The sequence below is a fragment of the Ovis aries genome, chromosome 2, assembly GCF_016772045.2.
Source record: "Ovis aries strain OAR_USU_Benz2616 breed Rambouillet chromosome 2, ARS-UI_Ramb_v3.0, whole genome shotgun sequence".
In the NCBI taxonomy this organism is placed as follows: Eukaryota; Metazoa; Chordata; class Mammalia; order Artiodactyla; family Bovidae; genus Ovis; species Ovis aries.
In genome coordinates, this window is record NC_056055.1 from 141,937,616 (window position 1) to 141,961,474 (window position 23,859).

Here is a 23,859-nt window from a genome sequence, read left to right on the forward strand (position 1 = left end):
GAAACCATGTATGATAGAGAAGAACAAGGAGCATTAGTTTACAGCAAGAGTAGAAATTAGATTGAAGCAGATGTGTACATTTATTAGCTAACAATATGTTTTTGTTTTTCTTTTATAAACAATTATTTTTTACTATAATTTTCAATATGCACAAGAAGAAAAAAAAGGGTGGTGTAATTACTCTACATATTATACATAACCTAGTTTCAACAATGCTAGTTTCGACTCATCTATTTCACTTTTACTTTTTATTTTACTTTAATTTTTTCTTTTTTTTTTTTTTCACTTGATAGTATACATGTTAGAATGTCATTCTCCCAAATCATCCCACCCTCTCCGTCTCCCTTTTTTCTGACGTTTTCTTTATCCCAGAAATCATAAAAGTTAACTTGAAATCCTTCAATATGTGTCTCTAAAAGATAATCATTTTTTAAAATGATGGTCCCTTTAAAATGGGGTTTCCTAGGTGACATAATGGTACAGAGCCTGCCTTCCAATGCAGGAGACACAAGTTTGATCCCTGTATTGGAAGGTTCCTTGTAGTAGGAAATGGCAAACCACTCCAATATTTTGCCTGGGATATCCCATGGGCAGAGGAGCCTGGTGGGCTACAATCCATGGCATTGAAAAGAGTTGGACATGACTGAGCAACTAAGAATTGACCTTTCAGTTCACTTCAGTCACTCAGTCGTGTCTGACTCTTCGTGACCCCATGAATCGCAGCACACCAGGCCTCCCTGTCCATTACCAGCTCCCGGAGTTCACTCAGACTCACATCTATCGAGTCGGTGATGCCATCCAGCCATCTCATCCTCTGTCGTCCCCTTCTCCTCCTACCCTCCAAAACTCCCAGCATTAGGGTCTTTTCCAATGAGTCAACTCTTGCATGAGGTGGCCAAAGGACTGCAGTTTCAGCTTTAGCATCATTCCTTCCAAAGAACACCCAGGACTGATGTCCTTTAGGATGGACTGGTTGGACCTCTTTGCAGTCCAAGAACTCACAAGAGTCTTCTCCAACACACAGTTCAAACGCATCAGTTCTTCAGCGCTTAGCCTTCTTCACAGTCCAACTCTCACATCCATACATGACCACTGGAAAAACCATAGCCTTGACTAGACGGACCTTTGTTGGCAAAGTAATGTCTCTGCTTTTGAATATGCTATCTAGGTTGGTCATAACTTTCCTTCCAAGGAGTAAGTGTCTTTGAATTTCATGGTGCAAAACTGAGCTATTACAGTTTCACTCCCTAGTGACTTCTCTTCTCACTGTCTTCCTCATCACAGTTAACAACGTAGTCCTTGGTGTTCAGGACAAATTCCTGTACACCATATTTGACTCTCCTTGCTTTCTAGAAAGCAAAAGTTAGTAACAGACTTGCAATCTGTTTTTTACCTTAATCCATCTGGGAAAGAAACAGATGACCTAGTTGACCTTTCATATTATGTAATTAACAAGACCTAATAAGAAGATGCTTCACAAATGAAATCTCTCCTGTGCAAGCACTGTATTACCTACAGTATGTAAACTTCTCATGTTAAATCTGAACCAGAGTATTATGTCCTCAGGCATGAAAAGATCATTTTATGGAGAGCTGTACTCATGGCTTCATACCTTTCCAATGGAAAAATGCTTGGCTTATGTTTAGCTATGACCTGTATCCAAGAATTATTAGTAAACTTGATAGCAGGTAAGATTTGTAATTCGTCTTGAGTCTGCTTTGACAATCTGACCCTTAATTTTATCACACTGTCCACAACTGACAGTCAATACCTTCTACTGAATCTACTATCAAAATTTATCTATTCTCCTGCTGCTACTGCTAAGTCACTTCAGTCGTGTCCGACTCTGTGTGACCCCATAGACGGCAGCCCACCAGGCTCCACCATCCCTGGGATTCTCCAAGCAAGAACACTGGAGTGGGTTGCCATTTCTATTCTCCTACTTCTATTTCCCAGTGTATGTATATCTTCTGTCTCCTGGACTATTTCATTCATTTTCCCAGTAGCATCCTCACCTCTGCTCTTGAGTTCTTTCATGTAATTTTATACATAGCAGTCAGAGTCATAATTCTTAAAAAATGCAAATGGATCATGTCAATCCTTTGTTCTAAACCTTCCAAACTTTCAGTATTGGAAGCCAAGTTCCTTTCAAAGAACAAAGCCCTATGTGATTTACTTATTTCCTCCCCCTTTTCTGACCTCATTTTCTGTTGCTCTTCCCCAGACTCACTCTGTTCCAGCCATATTGGTTCATTGACCAAACCAGGTACTGTCTCATATCAAGGTCTCTGCAAATGCTAATGCTTTTAGCTGGATTTCTGCATGCATTGCTAACTGGCTCATTTCCTTAAGGACTTTAAAGAAATGTCTCCTACTCTAAAAGGCCTTCTCTGGTCATCTTAGTAAAACTGTAACTTCACCTTCAATATTTCCTATCCAGTCTCCCTTTTGTTTTTTTAATCCTTAACAATCAGCATTGCATTATATATAAATGTATATATATATACACACACACACACATATGTAGAGTATATATATGTATATATATGCATATATAAAGTATATCAGCATACTTTAATATAACATATATTCTCCTTAAATATTAATTATCTCTTTCCTATAACACTGTAAGCTTCTTGAAAGCAGGGATTTTTGTTATCTGTTGCATGCCATATTATTTGTTATTTTCAGATTCCTAAAAAGTGCCTGATACATAGAAATGTTCAACACTCTTGACTCTAAAGCACATTCTTGGGAGGAGGGGGAGTGGATGAGTTCTGGGTAGCTGTGGATCAAGCCTCGATTGTGTGCTCAAAGTCCAAGCTGACTGAACACCTCATGACCAAATTCACTGGTTCTGTAACTGATCTTTTCCATAGTAGGGAGTCCTATGATTTTACTCTATTTCCCTCTTGAAATCCCTAATTCTATTTCTTGAGTTTGACACTGGAGCATCTGTGAGTGTTAACAAAATCAAAGAGAGTTTGGAAGGCATTTTTCAGATGCGTACAGGCTTAATATAAGTCTATTATTTTCAGATAACTTTCATTAGCTCTGTTACACTTAAAAAAATTATTTTTCCTCTTGTGTTTCCATTCTAAAATTTAAAATATTTATTTTTAACAGTTAATACAGTCACATGGCTTCACATTTTAAAAATACAAAGTGCATTCAGTGAAATGTTTTCCTCTCATTTCTTCATTTTAATCATCTCCTTTCTCTTCCAAAGTTACTGGCATAATCAGCACACTGTATAATCTTCTTGATATATCTTTTTCACACACACATGAATCTACCATATTCTTTATTATTTATATTTATACAAATGATAGCATATCATACGCACTGATCTGCACCTTGCTTTGTTCATATATTTTGGAGATCTCTCTGTATTAGTGCATAGAGAAACATACATTCTTTTTTTATGGCTGTATGTATTACATTGCATAGATGTACCTTCAGTTAGTTAATTAGCCAACTATCAATGAAAACTGAAGGAAACTCCTCCTTTCTGGTAAGGCATCTTCTAATTTTTCTTTATGACTAGTTTAAAATAAAAAATGCATCTGCCCATGGCAAATGGTCCTAAAAATATGTCTTCCCATGAAAAAACAATCACAATGAAAACAGAAGAAAGCTGTACCTTAAATCTGAGATAATTTATTTTAAAATCCTAAAGACTGGCTTGTGCTTTTTTCCATGGTTAATGTATAATAGGATATAATATCTAGTTCTAAGCAACTTATAACATAGTAGGATATGGACTATAGGCTAGAATTGTATCCATTACAATTCAATGATCTGAATAGTCTCTAGGAAACAAGTATCCCTAAATAAGTAAGGCCAGCTAAATAATTGTAGATACTCAATCTACAGGCTTGGCACAAAATTGAGAAACCTCATTATGATTCTAGTATAGTTTCTAAATTCAGAGAGTATTTTAACTTCTTCATGATGGGTAGCAATTAATCTGTTATGGAATTGTACCCACAGCATATTAATCCACGGAGCCAGAAAGTTCCTGGTGTTGACACAGCAGTTCTTCTGGTTGGTGGTATTGCAAAATCTGTTCTTTTTCATCAACGCACCAATGTGCATTTATTGAACACTGAATATAGGCAGAGTACTCTGACTTCAAGGTTTTAAAGATAAGCTACAGAGATGAATTTAAAATATGAAAAGGATCCCTGGAATTTAGGGCAATACATAGATCTGTTTCATAAACAGAAGCTATGAACAAAATAAACAAAGTGCACTTGACATTTTAACACAATTTTATAAGTGTTACCAAGCAAACAGGCACCCAGGAATATGGCAAGAGAGAGCTTATATGATTTTTAAAATTGGAATTCAGATTAAAAAAAGCACTCTGGAGCAATGATGACATTGATGAGTGATGATATTGTGAAGACTGAATGGGCTTTTGAAGAAAATAAATGGTGGGGGGGGAGGTGTTTTGGTTGGCATGAATTTCTTAGAAGTGAAATAAGTTACATTAGGAGAAAAGTAAATGAACTGCTTTGGTCAAATCATACAATCTGTGCTGGGAAGCAGTAAGTGACGATGCTGGAAATGTACGCTGGAGATCACATTGACTTGAAAGAGTTTTTAGTGCCAAGCTACTATTTTTGACATTATCACATAAGATGCATCCGCTATTGGAAGTTTTAAAGAGTCTAATGCAATAAAGACTCAATAGTAAGCTTTTTCATTTCTCGCAAGTGTTCAGGAAACAACAGTAACCTGGGTGACAGTCAGGTGAAGGGAAACCTCAAGGCAACCAGATACTCTATAGATCTTGACTTGAAGAACATGTCCCTTGAATTTTCTACAAATAATCACTTATGAATACCTATCAAATCTATTCACTATTTGCAAACACTTTTAATAGTGGAGTCAAGCCATAAGATTGGAAAAAAAGAAAGATGATGCAGAGAATTTTTAATAGGAAGTTTAGTGGGCCGTGTGGCTTCCTAGGTGGCTCATTGGTAAAGAATACACCTGTCAATGCCGGAGATGCTGGAGATGTGCGGCCAGTCTCTGGGTTGGGAAGACCCCCAAGAGTAGGGAATGGCAACCTACTCCAGCATTCTTGACTGGAAAATGCCATGGACAGAGGACCCTGGTGGGATATGACTGGGCTAGTGACTGAGCATGGATGTCAACAGCAACTTTCAAAGTATCCTGAGATAATCTACATGTTGTAGTTGCTCACTCAGTCACGTCTGACTCTTCGCATCCCCATGAACTGTAGCACGCCGGCGTTCCCTGTCTTCACCATCTCCTGGAGCTTGCTCAAACTCATGTCTATTGAGTAGGTGATGCCATTCTACCATCTCATTCTCTGTTGTCCCCTTCTCCTCCAGCTTTCAATCTTTCCCAGGATCAGGGTCTTTTCTAATGAGTAGGTTCCTCGAATCAGGTGACCAAAGTATTCACTTCAGCATCAGTTCTTCCAATGATTATTCAGGATTGATTTCTTTCAGGATTGCCTGGCTTGATCTCCTTGTGTTCACTTAGCCTTCGTAAGTGAACAATGCAAAGAAATAGAGGAAAACAATAGAATGGGAAAGACTAGAGATCTCTTCAAGAAATCTAGAGATACTGACGGAACATTTCATACAAAGATGGGCACAGTAAAGGACAGAAATAGTATGGACCTAACAGAAGCAGAAGATATTAAGATGAGGTGGCAAGGATACACAGAACTATACAAAAAAGATCTTCATGACCTAGATAATCACAATGGTGTGATTACTCACCTAGAGCCAGACAACCTGGAATGTGAAGTCAAGTGTGCCTTATGAAGCATCACTACAAACAACTAGTGGAGGTGATGGAATTCCAGCCAAGCTATTTCAAATCCTAAAAGATGATGCTGTGAAAGTGCAGCACTCAATATGCCAGCAAATTTGGAAAACTCAGCAGTGGCCACAGGACTGGAAAAGGTCAGTTTTCATCCCAATCCCAAAGAAAGGCAATGCCAAAGAATGATCAAACTACCGCACAATTGCACTCATCTCACATGCTAGCAAAGTAATGCTCAAAATTCTCCAAGCTAGGTTTTAAGTGAACCGTGAACTTCCAGATTCAATCAAGTTCAAGCTGGATTTAGAAAAGGCAGAGGAACCAGAGATCAAATTGCCAACATCTGCTGGATCATAGAAAAAGCAAGAGAATTCCAGAAAAACAACTACTTCTGCTTCATTGATTATGCCAAAGCCTTTGACTGTGTGGATCACAACAAACTGGAAAATCCTTAAAGTAGATGGGGACACCAGACCACCTTACTTGCCTCCTGAGAAACCTGTACGCAAGTCAAGAAGCAACAGTTAGAACCAGACATGAACAACACACTGGCTCCAAATTGGAAAAGGAGAATGTCAAGGCTGTATAATATTGTCACCCTGAATATTTAACTTCTGTGCAGAGTACATCATGCAAAATGTCAGGCTGGATGATGCACAAGCTGAAACAAAGATTGCCTGGAGAAATATCAATAAGCTCAGATATGCAGATGACACCACCCTTATGGCAGAAAGTGAAGAACTAAAGAGCCTCTCAATTAAGGTGAAAGAGAAGAGTGAAAAAGCTGGCGTAAAACTCAACATTCAAAAGACTAAGATCATGTCATCCGGCCCCATCACTTCATGGCAAATAGATGGAGAAACAATGGAGACAGTGAGAGACTTTATTTTCTTGGGCTTCAAAATCACTGCAGATGGCGACTGCAGCCATGAAATTAAAAGATGCTTGCTCCTTGGAAGAAAAGCTATGACAATCCTAGATAGCATATCAAAAACCAGAGACACTGCTTTGCCAACAAAGGTCCATATAGTCAAAACTATGGTTTTTCCAGTAGTCATGTATAGATATGAGAATCTATATGTTATAAAGTATTAATTAGAATCCTAAGTCATTACATTTTTGTTGTTGCAGTTTTTTTTCCAGGAAATATCCTGATCATTACAATATATTCCTGGAATACTCTGGTTGCTTTTCCTGAGATGTTCCCCTTCCCTTCACTTGTATTTTCCCTGAAGATTTCTGATCCCTCTGACTACAATAAGGCATTCTAGTCATCCAGTTTCCTTTATGGCATTTCTCATAATTGTACCTACGGATATACTTGGCTTTTCAGGTGGCGCTAGTGGTAAAGAACTCTCCTGCCAATGCAGGAGATGCTGGAGATGCAGGTTCAATCTGTGGGTCAGGAAGATCCCCTGTAGAAGGGAATGGCTACCCACTTCAGTATTCTTGCCTGGCGAATTCCATGGACAGAGTAGCCTAGCAGGCTACAGTCCACGGGGTCACAAAGAGTTGGACACAACTGATCGACTAACAGATACACACATTCAGAAATCGTTGTCAAATATTTTGTTTAGTGTATATCTCCCTCTAGCCATGAAATTCAAAGATGGTTTTGCCTTGGATGAAAAGCTATGACAAATCTAGTTAGCATATTAAAAAGCTGAGACATCACTTTGCCACCAAAGTTCCGTATAGTCAAAACTATGGTTTTTCTAGTAGTCATATACAGATATGAGAGTTGGACCAAAAAGAAGGCTGAGCACCAAAAGAATTGATGCTTTTGAATTGTGGTGCTGGAGAAGATTCTTGAGATTCCTTGGACAGCAAGAAGATCAAACCAATCAATCTTAAAGGAAATTAACCCTGAATAAGCGTTGGAAGGACTGATGCTGAAGCTAACGTTCTAATACAAAGGCACCTAATGTGAAAAGTCAACTCACTGGAAATGCCATGATGGTAGGAAAGATTGAGGGCAAAAGGAGAAGCGGTGACAGAGGATGAGATGGTTGGATAGCATAACTGACTCAATGAACATGAGCTTGGGCAAACTCTGGGAGAGAGTGAAGGATAGGGAAGCCTGGTGTGCTGCAGTCCATGAGGCTGCAAAGAACTGGACATGACGTAGCGACTGAAAACATCTCCACTACTAGAATGTAAGCCTTCACCACCTTGTTCACTACATAACACAAAGGAGACTTTTAGTCAATGTTCCTAAAATAAATGAATGAATGAATGAGTGAACCATCCAGAATCTTTTGTCTATTCCTTTTATTTTAAGAAAAATGAAATACAGAAGTGATATTAGACAAGTTTATTTCACTAGGATGCTTACAACTTCAAAGGGATCAACACTGTAAGAGTTCAGAGTGGAAATGAGCCTCTAGAGTCTTGCTATAAATGTCACATGTAATTCATTCATGTACTCATCTCAAACATAACACTACTTTGAAGGCTAAATGCCAAGAAATAAGCAGTCACTGCAAGGTAAAAGTCCAAGGTATTTAATTACTCCAAGAGCAGTCCAGTGGTGGCCCAGTCTCATGGACATTCTTTTGCTGTTGCGGATGAGTGAATTAACATTTCTGAGAGCTGCCTTTAGGGGCAAAATGGTTTCCAAATATTGAAAAGTTCTAATTGATTTTATATTTAAGAGGGAACTATAAACTATAATGTTTGAAACATTGGTTTGATCTTGAATATAAAATGTATTGCTATTTCTTATTTTGGTTCATTGTTGTCTTTCAAGTTTTAACTTCAAGCTAAAACCAAGGAAAAAATTTTTAATAAATTCAAATGCTTAAGTAGAAAAACTGAAAATTTCAGATTTGAAAACTAGAAATACTTATATTAGTTACCTAATGTATTAGTTTTACTAAAATATTATAATATAATTATAATGCTGTGTGTGAAGTCGCTCAGTCGTGTCTGACTCTTTGTGAGCCTGTGAACTGTAGCCCGCCAGGCTCCTCTGTCCATGGGATTCTCCAGGCAAGAATACTGGAGTGGGTTGCCATTTCCTTCTCCAGGAATTATAATGCTATATTAATATAAATGTTTTTATATTTAGTTAACATACATTTTTCTATTTGATTTCATTTATTATTTAATAGATATGTTATCAGAAAGAAAAAGCAAATTAGCTCAAAATATCCACTTTAAAAAGGTCTTTTCTAGTTTTGCAAATTCAAAGTCCTTTTCCATTTGCTATCACCATATGAAGTTTACCTCATGAAGTTAGTTAAAAGGACAATAGTTTTTAATTACTGTACTTTATTAAAATATATCATGTAATTAACACCATTGACTCCTTACATGTCAATTTTTAAAGGATATCCTATTATTCTACTTTAGGAATTTATTAGCAAACCAATGAAACGATCTTACTCAGTTTAGAGTTAAAAGTTTCACTATCCCAGATAGCATGATAGACCAACCATCACTTAAGGGTTGTAGTTCAAACAATTATCAAAGAGGCTATAACCACCTTTTTGGGAAAATCTATTCCTACAAATCATTCTTCAGAAGGTTCTTCTATTGCCACCCAAGGAATAAGTTACAAACAACAAGTCAGTTGAAAGCTCCAAAAACATTAGCCAAGATGATGAGCCGTATTTTTCTTTTAGATCTATGTATTAGCAATGTATTCAAGAATTACTATGCTCACACAAAAAAATGTACCCATGGGCAAGCACTCTTGCCTTTACAGGAAGCACAATATGGGCATCTTTTTTTCCTCCTATGTCAAGGTCTGTCTGGGGTCCAAGTGTGGCATAGAATCTCTAGATGTTTGTAGCTACTCTAGAGATGTATATAGCCAGATAATCCAGTTATGGTCAAATCAAGAGAAGATCCCCAAAAAACAGAAATAGAAAAAGATAATTTTCTCCAAAGATCATATCAACGGTATCCCAAAGGAATTTTTCCTGATTACTTATCACTTAAAGTGATGAAATAAAACTAGGCATATTAAAGCCATATTTTGGAAGTGCCACTGAAGAAGGTTAACTTGTCATTTTCTGGTCATTATTTAACTAGCGTTTTAACAAGTCCTAAAATAAAAGTATTCTTGCTTTTTATTCTCTACAGCTGATAGTTTGGTAAATAAACCCATCAAGTTCTCAGTTTGTTAAGACTGACAGAGGCGGAGAACACCTTTGTAAATGGCATCTTCTATGCAAGAGTTCTTAAAGGCTTTTAGCAGAAATTATTCAATTATTCCTGTGAGGCTATTGTGACATTAAGTGGATGTTTTTCTTCAAAAAATTCAGATGCAAGAAGGTGAAATGATGTTTCCAAAGCAACAAAAAGCCATTTTTCGAGTGTCAAATCAAAAACTTGAAAGATAGTCAAATACTTCCTTCTGCTGGGAGTTTAAACTCTTCCTTCTGAGCTTCTGCTCTATGTCTATCTTGTGCTGCCTCTCTGTCACACAGACACACACACACACTCTTGACCTCTCCTCACCATCTCGAAGCCAGCCATGTATTTTCATTTGCTTCACCCATCTCCTCCACCCAACTTGCTGCTTTTTCTTGGGTAAAAGTAAACATAATTTCTTTCATCCTTTAAGAGCTTTGAGATGCTTTGACAAAGGGTTATTTTCTCTCTATCTCTGTTTCTATAAAGTTAATGTATTGTGCATTTTGAATATTAAAGGATTAAAAATGATGCATACTTCTGTGTTCATAAAAATTAAGAATGGTTTTTGATGGAATTATAAAGACTAATTCAAATAAAAAGCTTTAGAAAAGCTTTTATTTCTAAGCAATCACTTCCAGTGTTGTCAGATTCACAGTCAAATATAACAACTCAACTCTCTTCCTCTTAACAAAATGTGCCAACTTTTCCTTCTGTAAAGATTTCCTTTTACTGCTAAATCCGTTAGTCTCATAATACTAAATATACCAAGATTACTATCTAATTATTCTGACTGACATATTTCTGCCTTCTGAGAAGTGAGACCAATAGTGCTACCTTTTAAAAACTCATTTCTGAGACAATGCCTTCAAGGAAAATGTGGTGATGTTTATCACAGAATATAAGATCTAGATTTCATTTAAGATTGTTCCCATTTGAAACATAATGATGGGAGTATCAAAGAATAAACGGTAAAAGCAACATGCAGCTACAAATTTTTGTTTGCTAACAAATTTATCCAAATTGTGGAGTTGACAAAGAAAAAGGCAGGTAAATAAAAAGCCATGAGGATCTCATCATGTTGCAATATGAGAGTTACATAGTTCCTTTAATATAAAATGGAAGCAAAAATAAATATAAAAGTGCAATCACCAAGTCAAAATTCCCTTAAAATTCCCCACGTCTTACATGCAGACTGAGTAGACTGATTTGTAATTTATTTTCAATGGAGACACAACCTTCCTTTCCTTCTTAAAGTGTACACACACTTGGGAGAAGTATCACATTGATTCAAATTCACCGGAAGTTATAGAAGACTGACAGTGGATCCCTTCCTGAGACCAGGTTTTAAAAGAGGCAAGGTGATGGAAATCTGAAAAGAAAAGGGAGAGAGACTAAGGAGCAAGAGGCTGGCCTTAAATAGGAATCTGATCTCCTTCAGAAAGTTCTTTACAATCAATCCTGAAATTCCATGTAACTGCCACCATCTATCACATCAACTTTAACACTCTGTCCTTATTTGTTTCCCAGAATAACAAGCCCATCCCTTTTCTTAGATTAGGATGTTTTTCCATTCTTTGAATGTCTAACCTCCCATTGCTTTCAAAGCACTTTTTCTGATAGGCTCACTATATAACCTAAAAGAGATATTTTAAAAAACGAATTCTAGGTCATAGCAGAGAGAACGGGAACCAGAGCTGACAGCACCGATTTTTATAAATCCCTGACTTCCGTGTACCTTTTTATTAACATTTTAGCAGACGTGTATTGAATCACTACTTATGCTACATTTTAATTCTTGCAAACTTTAAAAAGAAAAAATCCATTTTAAGGGAGCTATTGAAGAGGCTATCAAATATTGACAGGCTCCACTCTTCACCCTAGGATAGCCCTGTATTTCTGCTGGCCTTTTGAGACCCGAACATCACTGTGCCCCAGAAAAAGGCTTGACGCATTAATAAAATACAAGCTTTGGTGAAGACCTGAAGAAAACTTGATTCTTCTACATGTCAAAGCTGGGCCTCGTTCTGAAATCCGAGCAGATGGAGGAGCGGAGAGGAAGGAGAAGCTGCATACGTCTGAAGTGAAGCCACGCACACTGAATCTGCGTCTTTCAAGCTTGTCAGCACTTCTTATCAAAGACAGATTTCAAAACATTATTCAAGTACCTTGAATGCTGAGCTGAAAAACTCAACTTGTCTAGGATATTAATTCTTAACAGCACAGATGGTCACTGTACCTGGCAGAGGAAACAGAACTACCTGGATACACCATAATCCTATGCTTTTTTTCTGCCGATTGAAACTGTTTTCCGGAGTCATTAGAGACCGGGGTAACCCAATGCCTCCTCTCCCAACTCCATCAGGGTTTTGTCCCTGCAGTCTTTTAGTCTCCTTAATTTTTTTTTTTTTTTTTCCTGCATGTGGCACCAGGGGGCTTCCTTTTCTTAGGCAAACCCTCTTTACAAAGCCTTAAGGATAGACCCCATCCAGGTTTTCCTCTGACTTCACTTTCTCTCATTTTAACTACAGGCATGGCCTGAGGCTGACTCCTCAATTCACACTGCTTCTTTCCTTCTCCTTTGTCCCTTAGAAATTTAATCCAATCTGGCCTGAAGCAGAACTACAAAGGAGGAAGATTGTTTTCAGCAGCCAAATCCTCCATCTCAGTAGTCAGTGATGGGTGCCTTTTAGCATTTGCTTGAAATAGATTTTAAATTAAAAATGTAGCTGTTCTTGGAATACCCTGCTGCTGCTGCTAAATCGCTTCAGTCGTGTCCAACTCTGTGCGACCCCATAGACAGCAGCCCACTAGGCTCCTTTGCCCTGGGATTCTTATACCTATCACCTCTTCTCTTTCTTTGGCCTGGCATGCTATTCCCTCCAGGGACTGGCTCACTCTTTGATCTCCCTCAAATCTTGGGCCTCCCCTGACCATTCTCTGTATTATCACAATCTGCTGCCCTTCTTCCTCTTGGCTCCCCTTACTGTGCTCAGATTGGTGTTTTCCTATAACAGCTGCAACTTCTGACATGTATATACCTTACTGATTATATTTATTAGTTTTAATTATTGATTTATCCTTACAGAATATATGCTCTATTTGTTCACTGGTCCAGAATGGTGACCAGCACTTAGTACTTGGTCAGTACTCCTCTAATTGAGTTGAGAAACTTCCCTCTGCTATCCACTTCTTTTTTTCTTTTCACTGCCAACAGCCTCATCCACGGTTCCTCTCATGGTAATTAGCTGATTAGCATGCTAATTACATTTCCTATTCCCCTCTCTTTAATCCATCTCCTTTACTGTTGGCTGATTTTCTTCTTCAAAACTCACATTTATCTTCTCATTATCCTTCTCAGAAACCTTGACTGTAAGACCAAGTCCAAATTCTTCTGGGACTTGAGGCCCTGCCCACATGAGAACCAACTCCATCCAAACTCGTCTATGCCCACACTTCCAATGACTCTAGTCAAGCTGGTATTGGTTTTGTTCATTGAAGAAACATTCGTGGACCTCCTATTCCTAGGTCCTATGTTGCATAAAACAAAGTTCTGTCAGTTCAGGCAACTAAGCTGGAAGAATATAACTTTAAACAAAAGCATTTATGTTGCAGGGAGAAAGCCAGTTCTGGCTCCAAGTTGGAACTGTTTCTTTGATTTAATTTTCGTTACTTTTCTTATTATAATCATACAGAATGGTTTGCCTCAGAGAATCCTGCCCCTCTGCCTGACTATTAAACTAAAGTGCCTTTGTTCAGAACCCTGTCCACCCCACCTGTGGATGGCAGGAAGGAAGAAATGAACACATCCCCTGCCTGTGGCTTGCCATTCTCAGAAACATTTGCAAGATTAATGGCCTTTTTACTTTGCTTCCTTACCTCCCCTCATCTCTGACTTCTAAAAGAACCTGACATCCAGACCCCAAGAAGATGGTTATTTTCATGGGCTAAGCCTGCCATCTTCTTGGTTAAAATCTCTTCCTTGCCTCAGCCCCTCGTCTCTTGGATTCATTGACCTGTCGTGCGGCAAGCAGAGTGAGCTTGGACTCGGTAACATTTACGTTAAAGAAGGAACTGAGTCCTCAGAAGACACACATGTGGTCGACATCAGTACACGTTGTCCCCATCACTGAAATGCCTCTCTCCTCTGCCTTTCCTGTTTTGGGGAAACAAGCCATACCTATTCGTAAAGGTTTAATTTCAATTTACTCTGTGATGGATGCCTTTTAAATGCCATAATATCTTTGACTAAACATACTCAATAAATGTGTTGTCCTTCCACAAATATTCTGAAGTTTCTTTCCTTGCATTTCTTCTCCTCATCTAAAGAGACACCAATTTAGATTTACAGACTTCAAGAAATAGCTTTCATGGTTGCTAGGGGGGAGGATGAGGGGAAGGAATAGTTCGGGATGGGCAGGTACACACTGCTATATTTAAACGGATAACCAACAAGGACCTGCTGTACAGCACAGGAACTCTGCTCAATATTATGTGGTAGTCTGGATGAGAGGGGAGTCTGGGGGAGAATGGATACATGTATATGCATGGCTGAGTTCCTTTGTGGATCACCTGAAACTGTCACAACACTGACTGCTAATCAGCTTTACCTCAATACAAAATAAAAAGCCTAACAAAACACACTGGTTTCTAGACTCCACAGGACCCTCCCATCCCAAAGTGCTTCTGCCACGAGTGCTTCTCTGTGCCTCAGAGCCTGGATCCAAAACGGGAACAGAAGCTCGGAAAGGGATCTGAACCTCTAGGGAAGGGGTGAAGGGCTTACACTGCGGATTGCTGAGAAAGCTGCCGTCCCCAAATGGTGCCATCTTTTTACAGCCATCTCTAAGCACTTCAAGGTCTCGTCACTTCTCGTCTTGACCTGCAGGCTGTCAAGATGATGAAGTCTGTGGTTTCTGCAGCACTATGCTACCCCACTGTTAGGGGGAGCACACTGACTGAAACCGCCCACCCTGGCCAGGCACCATAGCAACCATCGGCATGGGCTGTTTTACGACAGGAGGTCCTGGTAAGGAACACGGAACTAATAAGCCACCACCAACCAGAAGAGTTCAGGAAGGGTCAAAAGGGGACATCACATGTCCAACCACCTCCCAGAATCCTTCTCTCTGACATCCATCTTGGCTGAACAAGGTGTGCACCACCAGGAAGACTGAGTCAGAATGAGTGGCTAAAGACAACCCAGAGACTAACCCCATCACCATAAAACCCAAGACTGTGAGCCATGTGGCAGAGCTGTTCTCCTGGGTTCCCTTACCCTGCTGCTCTCCACCCGGGTGCCCTTTCCCAATAAAATCTCTTGCTTTGTCAGCACATGTGTCTCCTTGGACAATTCATTTCCGAGTGTTAGACAACAGCCCATTTCGGGTTCTGGAAGGGGTCCCCCTTCCTGCCACACTGCCACTAATGCTTCTGAGGTTCTTGATCCAGAATGCTCTCCTAAATTATCCTCCTCATGTTACTCCTCCCTGCTTCTGAACGTCTACTCTATTTACTATGATATATATACACATTAAACAATCTGGAATTTGACATTATTTGTCTTGAGTTTTGGGGTTTTTTTGGGGGGAGGGTGCCATATATTGATCATTGTAGAAATTCTTAAAGGCATAAATTATCTTCCCCACAATAGTAGTTGCCAAACTTTGCTAATCAGTAAGGCCATCAATAGCATATTTTTTAAAAAATCAGACTCCAAGACCCAGACTCCAATCTGAAAAAGTGCAGCACTTGTCTAGATTCTAAGGAATTCATATTTTTAGAAAGTTCCCCAAATAACTGTTATAATCAGCCAGCTATGGGTATCACTCCTATATATATAAGTTTTCCTTGGAACAGATAGTAGCATAATCTCAAAGCACCCTGTGACTTGAAAATTATTTACTCTTTAACTATTAAAAATTCATGACCAAAGCCTCTGATTTCTACATAGTATTGTTTCATCTAGGTTTCAGATTCTAGTACTGATTTTGTGAGCACCATGTAGCATTTAAAAAATTTTAGAATTCAAAACACCTAAAATTTCATCACATATACATACATATTTTATGTGGAAACAGCCATTCCAAGCACATATTTGTAGATTCTAAGTTTTAACATAACATTATGTTAAATACTTTGTAAATGTCATCATTCTTCAAAGTAGTAAAAATAATATTCCACTGAGATAAAAGCACTAATTAACTTAATATCCCACTTTTGGTTTTCATTATTTATCATTCCCCTATAATTTTAAATATTGTTTAATTGATACCTGTGAAATAATTCATTGATATAATTGAATTATATTTATCTATTTAGAAATACTTATTAATAAAATATACATCTTTTGTTGTATCTTTTTAAAAATGTTCTAATACTTGAACAGTTTTTGTCCAGTTTGTTTCCTTATTTTTGGACTTTTAAGACAATCCTTCATAAATGACAGTACTAAAAGTCACTCAGTCTCCTCTGTACATTCTTGGGGTTCCCATATTTTGCGCTAATTTCCTGCGCTATTATCCTGTTTTCAGGGGGTACTTTCTAACATCAGCCACACTACAGGGAGGAAAACTGTACATATTATAGTACAGATCAGTGTTTTTAAAAACAGGGCTTACAGGTCCCTTATTGAAGAAGACTCTTGAGATTCCCCTGGACCACAAGGAGATCAAACCAGTCAATCATAAAGAAAATCAATCCTGAATATTCACTGAAGGACTGATGCCGAAGCTCCAATACTTTGGTTACCTGATGAGAAGAGCAGACTCCTTAGAAAAGACTATGATGCTGGGAAAGATTGAAGGCAAGAGGAGAAGAGGACAAAAGAGGACAAGATGCTTGGATGGCATCACTGACTCAATGGACATGAGTTTGAGCAAGCTCCGGGAGATGGTGAAGGACAAGGAAGCCTGGCCTGCCACAGTCCATGCGATCACAAAAAGTTGGACATGTCTAAGCAACTGAATGACAGCGATAATAGAGTAACCTGGAATACTTGTTAAAAGTGAGGAATCCTGGACGCTTCCAATTACTCAGACATTTAGGTCTGGAATCTAAGAGAAAGAAATTTAAATAAGAACACCACGTTAATTTTATGCATACTAAAGTTTGAAAAACGTCTTCTATATACCACTATATCAGTGACTTTGCAATCTAGATTTAAGATATACCCAGTGCCAACAGACCTCTTATTCTACTTCTTTATGAAATTTGCATATATATATGTATATATGTATATATATATATAAATTCTTTGATGACTAACACAAAATAATTCTCTTTCCCTCCCACCTGGACCCTCCTGTAGTAGAGTGCGCCTTTTTTTTATCTTCATATTTCTGTCACTGTTGAGATTCTGTTTTGTACATAAAAACTGCTCATACGTATTAGTTAACTTTTTTAACCAGATCTATACTCCATTAAATAGGTTAGTCTTGAACATTACAGAAAACTATTTACATGATTTAAAGTAATTTCCTTATTTTTTTCCTTAAATTATAATCCTCATTTAGTGTCTTCAAGACTTTGTTAAATAGATTCCTACAATATTTGATATAGGGCTATCTACATAATAACAATATAGGGTCACTGAAATTCTGTCATATGTCAGATGACAAAGACTCTCTCCTTGACCAAATCTGGGTGAGGATCCTCTGAATCCTCTTCTCAACTAAGCTCTGACCTTGGGGTCTCTCCTTGGCCTGCTTAGTTCAATTCTAGCAAGAATTCTGCTGAGTCAGTTTAGGGACTCTTCCTCTGGTATCTTTGATATTAGATCAGTTTACACACACACACACACACACACACACACACACACATCCATATCTCTGTCTCTGGTATCTTTGATATTAGATCAGCTTCCACACACACACAACACACAAACACATATACACACACAAACACACAAACATACCCAAATCTTCTCTCCCTGACCTGCCTTCAGCAAGGATCCTGTTGTGTCAGTCTAGCAAGAATTCCTCTGGTCTTGGTAATTTTCCATCCATCCACTGATCCCCACTTTGCTCCTAGGCTATAAATCTCCCATTGTCTTTGTTGTATTTGAAGGTGAGCCATTTCTCTTTCTCTTGCGACAAAACTTCATTGCTATAGTCCCTCCTGAATAAAGTCTTCCCTACTGTCTTTAGCAAGTGTCATGCGATTTCTGTCCTTCACACAGGCACCGTGCCCTATTTTAGACAGAAAAATGAAAGGAGCAGTACTTACACAGGAGAAACTTCCTATGGAAGTCCATCTCATCAGAAACATTTACAAAGTAGTGCAATCAAGTCTAAAGATGCACTCAGCATACAGAAAAAAAAAATACTGTAACTTAAAAGGACTAAAAAGAATCTTTCTTGTGCCTATATCTGCATGGCTGAATTTAACAGGATAGGAAAATTAAGAGTGCCAAATTTGATGTGGCCTGTATAAACACTGTTATTCATGTCAAAAAACTAGCTGTAAATAACATCAAGCATGGCCTATTTTCATATTGGATCCATAGAATACTCATATTTCATTTTTTGAAACAAAAGTATCTTTGATATACTCTGTATATTTTCATTTTGATGGTGTATTTTTAGAAAGTCTTTGCCCACTATGACCTCTTTCTATCATGGAGAATAGAAGGTATACACAGACACATGTACATAAAGGTTTTTCAAACCCTTAGATGTACACACATGCTTATCTCATAAAAATGCATGACCACAGTGGATATTGCCAGGGGGAAGTTCAGATTCTTAATCAATGTCATTACCAAGTATAAATTAATTAAATTTTAAAAAACCTAAGACAATGAGAAAACACTACATAATCACTTGAATGGCTAAAATTTACAACGCTGACACCACCATATGCTGGTAAGGATGTGGAGCAACAGGAACCCTCATGCATACTGAATGGAAAATGGTACAGCCACTTTGGAAGGCAGTTTAGAGATTTCTTAAAAACTAAACATACTTGAACCATATGATCTAGGAATCACACTCCTTGGCATATATCCAAATGAAATGAAAACTTATGTCTACATAGAACTCTGCAGTTAAACGTTCATGGGAGCTTTCTTTTCATAACTGTCAAACTGGGAAATAACCAAGATGTCCTTTAATAAGTTATGGAAAACCAAACTGTGGTACATTCGTACAATGAATATTACTCAACAATATAGAGAAACGAGCTAAGTGAAAGAAGCCAGTCTGCAAAGGCTGTCTGCTGTATGGCATTCCTGAAAAGGCAAAGCTGTGGAGGCAGTAAACCAATCACAGGTGGCCAGGATTTCAGTGAGGGGAGAGAAGGGCCAACAGAGGAAACACATGGAATTTTCAGAGTAGTGAAGATATTCTATGTGATACACTAACAATGAAAATGTGTCATTATGCATTTTTCAAACCCACAGAATGCACAATACAAAGAGTGAACCTTTATGCAACACGTTAATAAAGAAAAATGTATCAATATTGGTTCATATCAATCACAGAAAATGTACCATACCAATAAAATAAGTTAATAATGGGACAAATAATGTGTGCTTTTCAGGGAGGATATGCAGGAGGAGCTCATTGCAGTTTTCAATTAATTTTTCTGTAAAACTAAAACTGCTCTAACAAAAATCTGTCAATCACTTCAAAAAAAAAAAAAAAAAGCAAATGCTAACATACAGAGGTTATAAAACCAAAGCAAACCAAACCAAAGGTCCTGGTTATATAGCACAGCTTCTATTGACAGAACCGTGACCAAAGGGTATTTATGTGCATCTTTCATGGAGATACCACTGGACATCTCAGCTATTACCTCTTAACCTTGAGGTGGTAACTGTGGTGGAACATGTGACAATACTGGAAAATAAGGCATAAAAGAAGCACCAGACTAGCTGAGTCCCATCAGCCTGTATCCTCTAATTCTGCAATATTTGGTCTGGGTTTGAGTCAGGCCCCAAATCTGTCGAATGCTTACTCAGTTTCTTCTGAATGAGATAACTTAATTTTACCCAGACCAGACCAAATACGGAAGGGAGCCCTAAACTCTACAGCTACCTCAGGCTGCAGGGGCTCTTTCTATCCCTGGAGGTATATTTTGTCTTCTGTAAACTTGCCCAGAGCCCTAGGAGAACAAGGAGTTCTGTGAGAACTGACGTGCCTATGTGGGTCCTCCAAGAGAGGACTTCTTTATCATTGTACAGATGGACATGGAAGGAAAACACTTGTTCAAGTGTCGTGATATAAAATACTGGGCAATCTTTAGAGAAAATGAACTTCATAGGAAAATTTAGAGTGCAAAGGATCATTTTTTTTCCCTCTGTGAAAAACTTCTCTAAATCCAGATTCTGATCACAGGGACATATACAAAGCTGGGGATACACTTCAGAGTGTTCAAAAAAGCAGCATCTGTTGCTCTCTATAGCTCTTCTACACAGTGGTTTACAGATGTACTGAGATTCCATCTCTTCAGATGCTCTGGGGCTCAGCACCAGTTGTCTCTGGGAATGAGCGGCCTCTGCAGAGTACCACAGGGACATTACCATTTTCTGTATGCCGGCAAGAAGGAAAAGGCCAAGAAGCACCTCAAGAGAGAATCTTTGCTAACGGTATTTTAATCCAAAGTGGCCAGACGCGCTTTGCAATTCCCACTGTGTCTACGTATCATCCAACTTCAAACATAAAGATAATATCTGTGAAAGAATTATTTCTGCACATATTCCACATGAAAGGTATAAAGCATGAACAAAAACAAAGCTATAAATAAATTCGGAACATCTTTAATGCTTCTGATAACATAGCCTAATTTTACACCACGGTTTCATTAATTTTCAAAGGTTACAAAAACCAAAAGTAGGAATCACCTTTTATTACCTTATAATGCAAACTTCTGCACTCGCCTCAAGGTAAAGCGACGGTGTCCTCAGGCAATCCCTCCTCCCCGGGACTAGGCAGTTCTTGAAGCGTCTCTACCAGGTCTAAGGGGAAAGAAAAATACATAAATAATCTTCTAGGTGCACTTCGGCTAACACTCATACTCTGTTTCAGGTTATTCAGATTCTTTTTGCCATTTCGTGAAATTTCCACATACCTTGCATCAAACTATCTTGTACAAAACCGCACCCTTTACAGAAGACATAATTTGAACGTGGGAATTTTCTCCCTTTAAATCAATAATCTCATCCATCTTTGAAAGGATGCCTTCTTTATCTAATGTAATACTGTATTAACTCTTTTTCAGCAACTACTAGACTTACTTTCCTTAGATCACAATTTTATACTTTTTGGTCTCCTTAGTAACAGCAAATGTTTCTACAAGAGAAGTTGAAAATTGTTAGACTTCTACAAGTCCTGTCTGTGGCTTTGCTAAGGCTGTTTTATTGCTTTACTCTGCTGTGAAATAAACTAACACATTTTGCTCCCTAATCTCCTACGTCTAATTTTTTTTTCTGACCTAAAAATCCTTACCAGAGCCTTAAGTATCCCATCAAGTTTATAATAATACTGACTTGAGCCAGTGAAAAAGTATGCTCTGCCAGCATGTTCTGTAAGATAGCCTTCCATCACCACACAGTTTCAGACATTCTTTTTCGGAACCAGCAAAGAAAATAAGCTGGCTTTGGCAGTCAATCATGGACTGCTCTGATTCGATGAATCCATTTTCTACAGGCTTTACTTGGCAGGCTCTTCCCACTGCCTGCAAAGTGACTAGCTCTTTGTAAACCTCCTTTGCAATGCTACCTACCTTCTACATCCCCAAAGGCTATATGTTATTGAAAATATATTTTAAACAAGAACTTTTAGAGGAAATATCTAATTTTGGAAATTTTTTTTTCCTTTTTTTCACTTAAAAATTTATTGAAATATGGCTGATTTACAATATTGTGTTAATTTCTGCTGTACAGCACAGTGAATCAGTTATACATATATATATATATATTCTTTTTCATATTATTTTCCTTCTACAACCTGTCACACACATGTTGGTTGCTCACAGAACTGTCTTGAAGATAAGTGAAACCAATGGTTACTGTTGTGTAAAGCGTAGAGGAGTCTGGAAGAAGGGCTATGTTCCTAGCTCTGAAAATTAGGATTATTTATGTTACTTATTATAATAAGTTCCATGTTATTTATTAGTACATTGTAAGAGTATATATTACATACATATATTATTTAGATAATAGATTATTAACACTGGAGTTATTTAGATTATTACTGATGGGTTTCACTTTTCAAATGGAGGTTCATAGTACAAAGTTACAAGTTGAGTGGTACTTCTGAACTCTACATGTAAGAATCTTATTCTCTATATTTTTGGAATTCTTAAGAGCAAATGGTTAGAGACTGGGGAAGATAGGGCCAGTAAAACCTCCAAGGAGAGCCACAGAGTAGTTTTTAAAATAATATTATCCTTCCTATTACTCTATTAGCACAGACACAAAAAAAAGCACATATTTCATGGTTACATTTCAGTAGTTCTAGAAAGGACAGAAAAGAGGCTGTAGTAATAATCAGAACAGTGGTTATGAGAGATTAACTGGAAAGTAGCAGGAGGGAACTTTCTAGAATAATGGGAAAACTATATATTTGGTAGAGATAGTGGTTATATGAATAGACAGACCTGAAAAAAAGAAAAACAACTATGAAGCCATGTCTATAAAATCTACATTTTATTGTAAGTAAATTATACCTCCATTTAAAAATGGGACTCAAAGAGATCTCTAGATTTTGCAGTGATTTTGAATCAGAGAGTTTTTAAGAAGCAGTCACTACCTTTTTCCTGGTCAGCAAAACACATTTCATCCTTTCTTTCATTCAAGCATCCACTCAACAAAGATTTATTAAACACAAATATATCCAGAGCTAACACAATGGCAGTGAGTTAGAGAAAAGAATAGCCAGCAAAACAGACACTGCTCCTATTATGGAGTTTAAGTCTGTCATGGGAAAACAGAAAACTCAAATGCATGAAGACAAGGAGTTATGGCTGTAGCATTGAGGGCAAGCCCCATGTTTTAACAAAGGCCTTGCATCAAAACAGAATGAAGTATTTTATGCTAAACCCCAAGCTAATCTGAGCTGAGAATATTGGTGTTCGTTGAGTCATTAAAAGCTGTTAGAGCAATCAGACCAAAGCAAGCCAACTAACACTTTTTTCTATTAATCCAACTCTATATATTCTTAAAGCTACTGAATCAAAACATCAAAACACTTTTCATGTCAAATTTCATTTTGACATTCATTTTTTTTTTAACAAACAAAATTTAGGTCTTGTACACCCTAGGGCATCTTATATATACAGCTGTCCATGAGGATAACATGGCGTTAAATAACTCTCTTTCCCATGAGCAAATCCCAGCTGGGAAGACAGGTGCATCTACTTCTGCTGACTATTGCCAGTGAGGGATTTACAAGCTCTCCTAACAAGGAGTGTTATGCATATTCACACGAAACCCAAGCTTGTGGCTGGGGCGGTACTTGATATACAAACAAAGTACAACCAAGAATGGATCAGCATTCCAATATAAAATGATATCAGGTCGACACAGCTCCCTCCCCAAACAATTTTAAATGAAGTCCCTCTATGGGCAGTCCAATTTTTGAAACATACAAAAATTTTACTTAGCCTAACTGGTATAAAAAAATCACCTCGTTCCTTTTTAGTAAAGGTTTTCTAACCTGTTTGTCCCAAATTCTTTCCAAAATGGGAAGAGCTATTTATAAGATGAAAAGATAACAATTAAAAAGTGAAAAAGAAAAAAAACCCATGAACCATATAAGTTACTGAATTTCTAAGCTTCTAAGGAGACTATATTACTTATTGTATGAAACTGTCTAGAAGAAAATCAACGTGATTTTTTTTTTCAAAGACTGCTTTAAGAGAAAGCAAAGCTTCCCAGGTGGCTCAGTGGTAAAGAATGCGCCTGCCAAT

The 23,859-nt window shown here is 37.8% G+C and overlaps 1 protein-coding gene across 2 annotated transcripts in view; it reads right to left on the reverse strand.

The window, feature by feature from the left end:
* The window catches only part of B3GALT1 (beta-1,3-galactosyltransferase 1), a 621,523-nt gene that overhangs the window by 387,466 nt on the left and 210,198 nt on the right, over positions 1-23,859 (reverse strand). For both annotated transcript variants that reach the window (XM_042243778.2, XM_060409812.1), the window contains exon 2: positions 20,802-20,905. The gene's annotated coding sequence lies outside the window, so the exon portion shown is untranslated. The remainder of the gene's footprint in view (positions 1-20,801; positions 20,906-23,859) is intronic.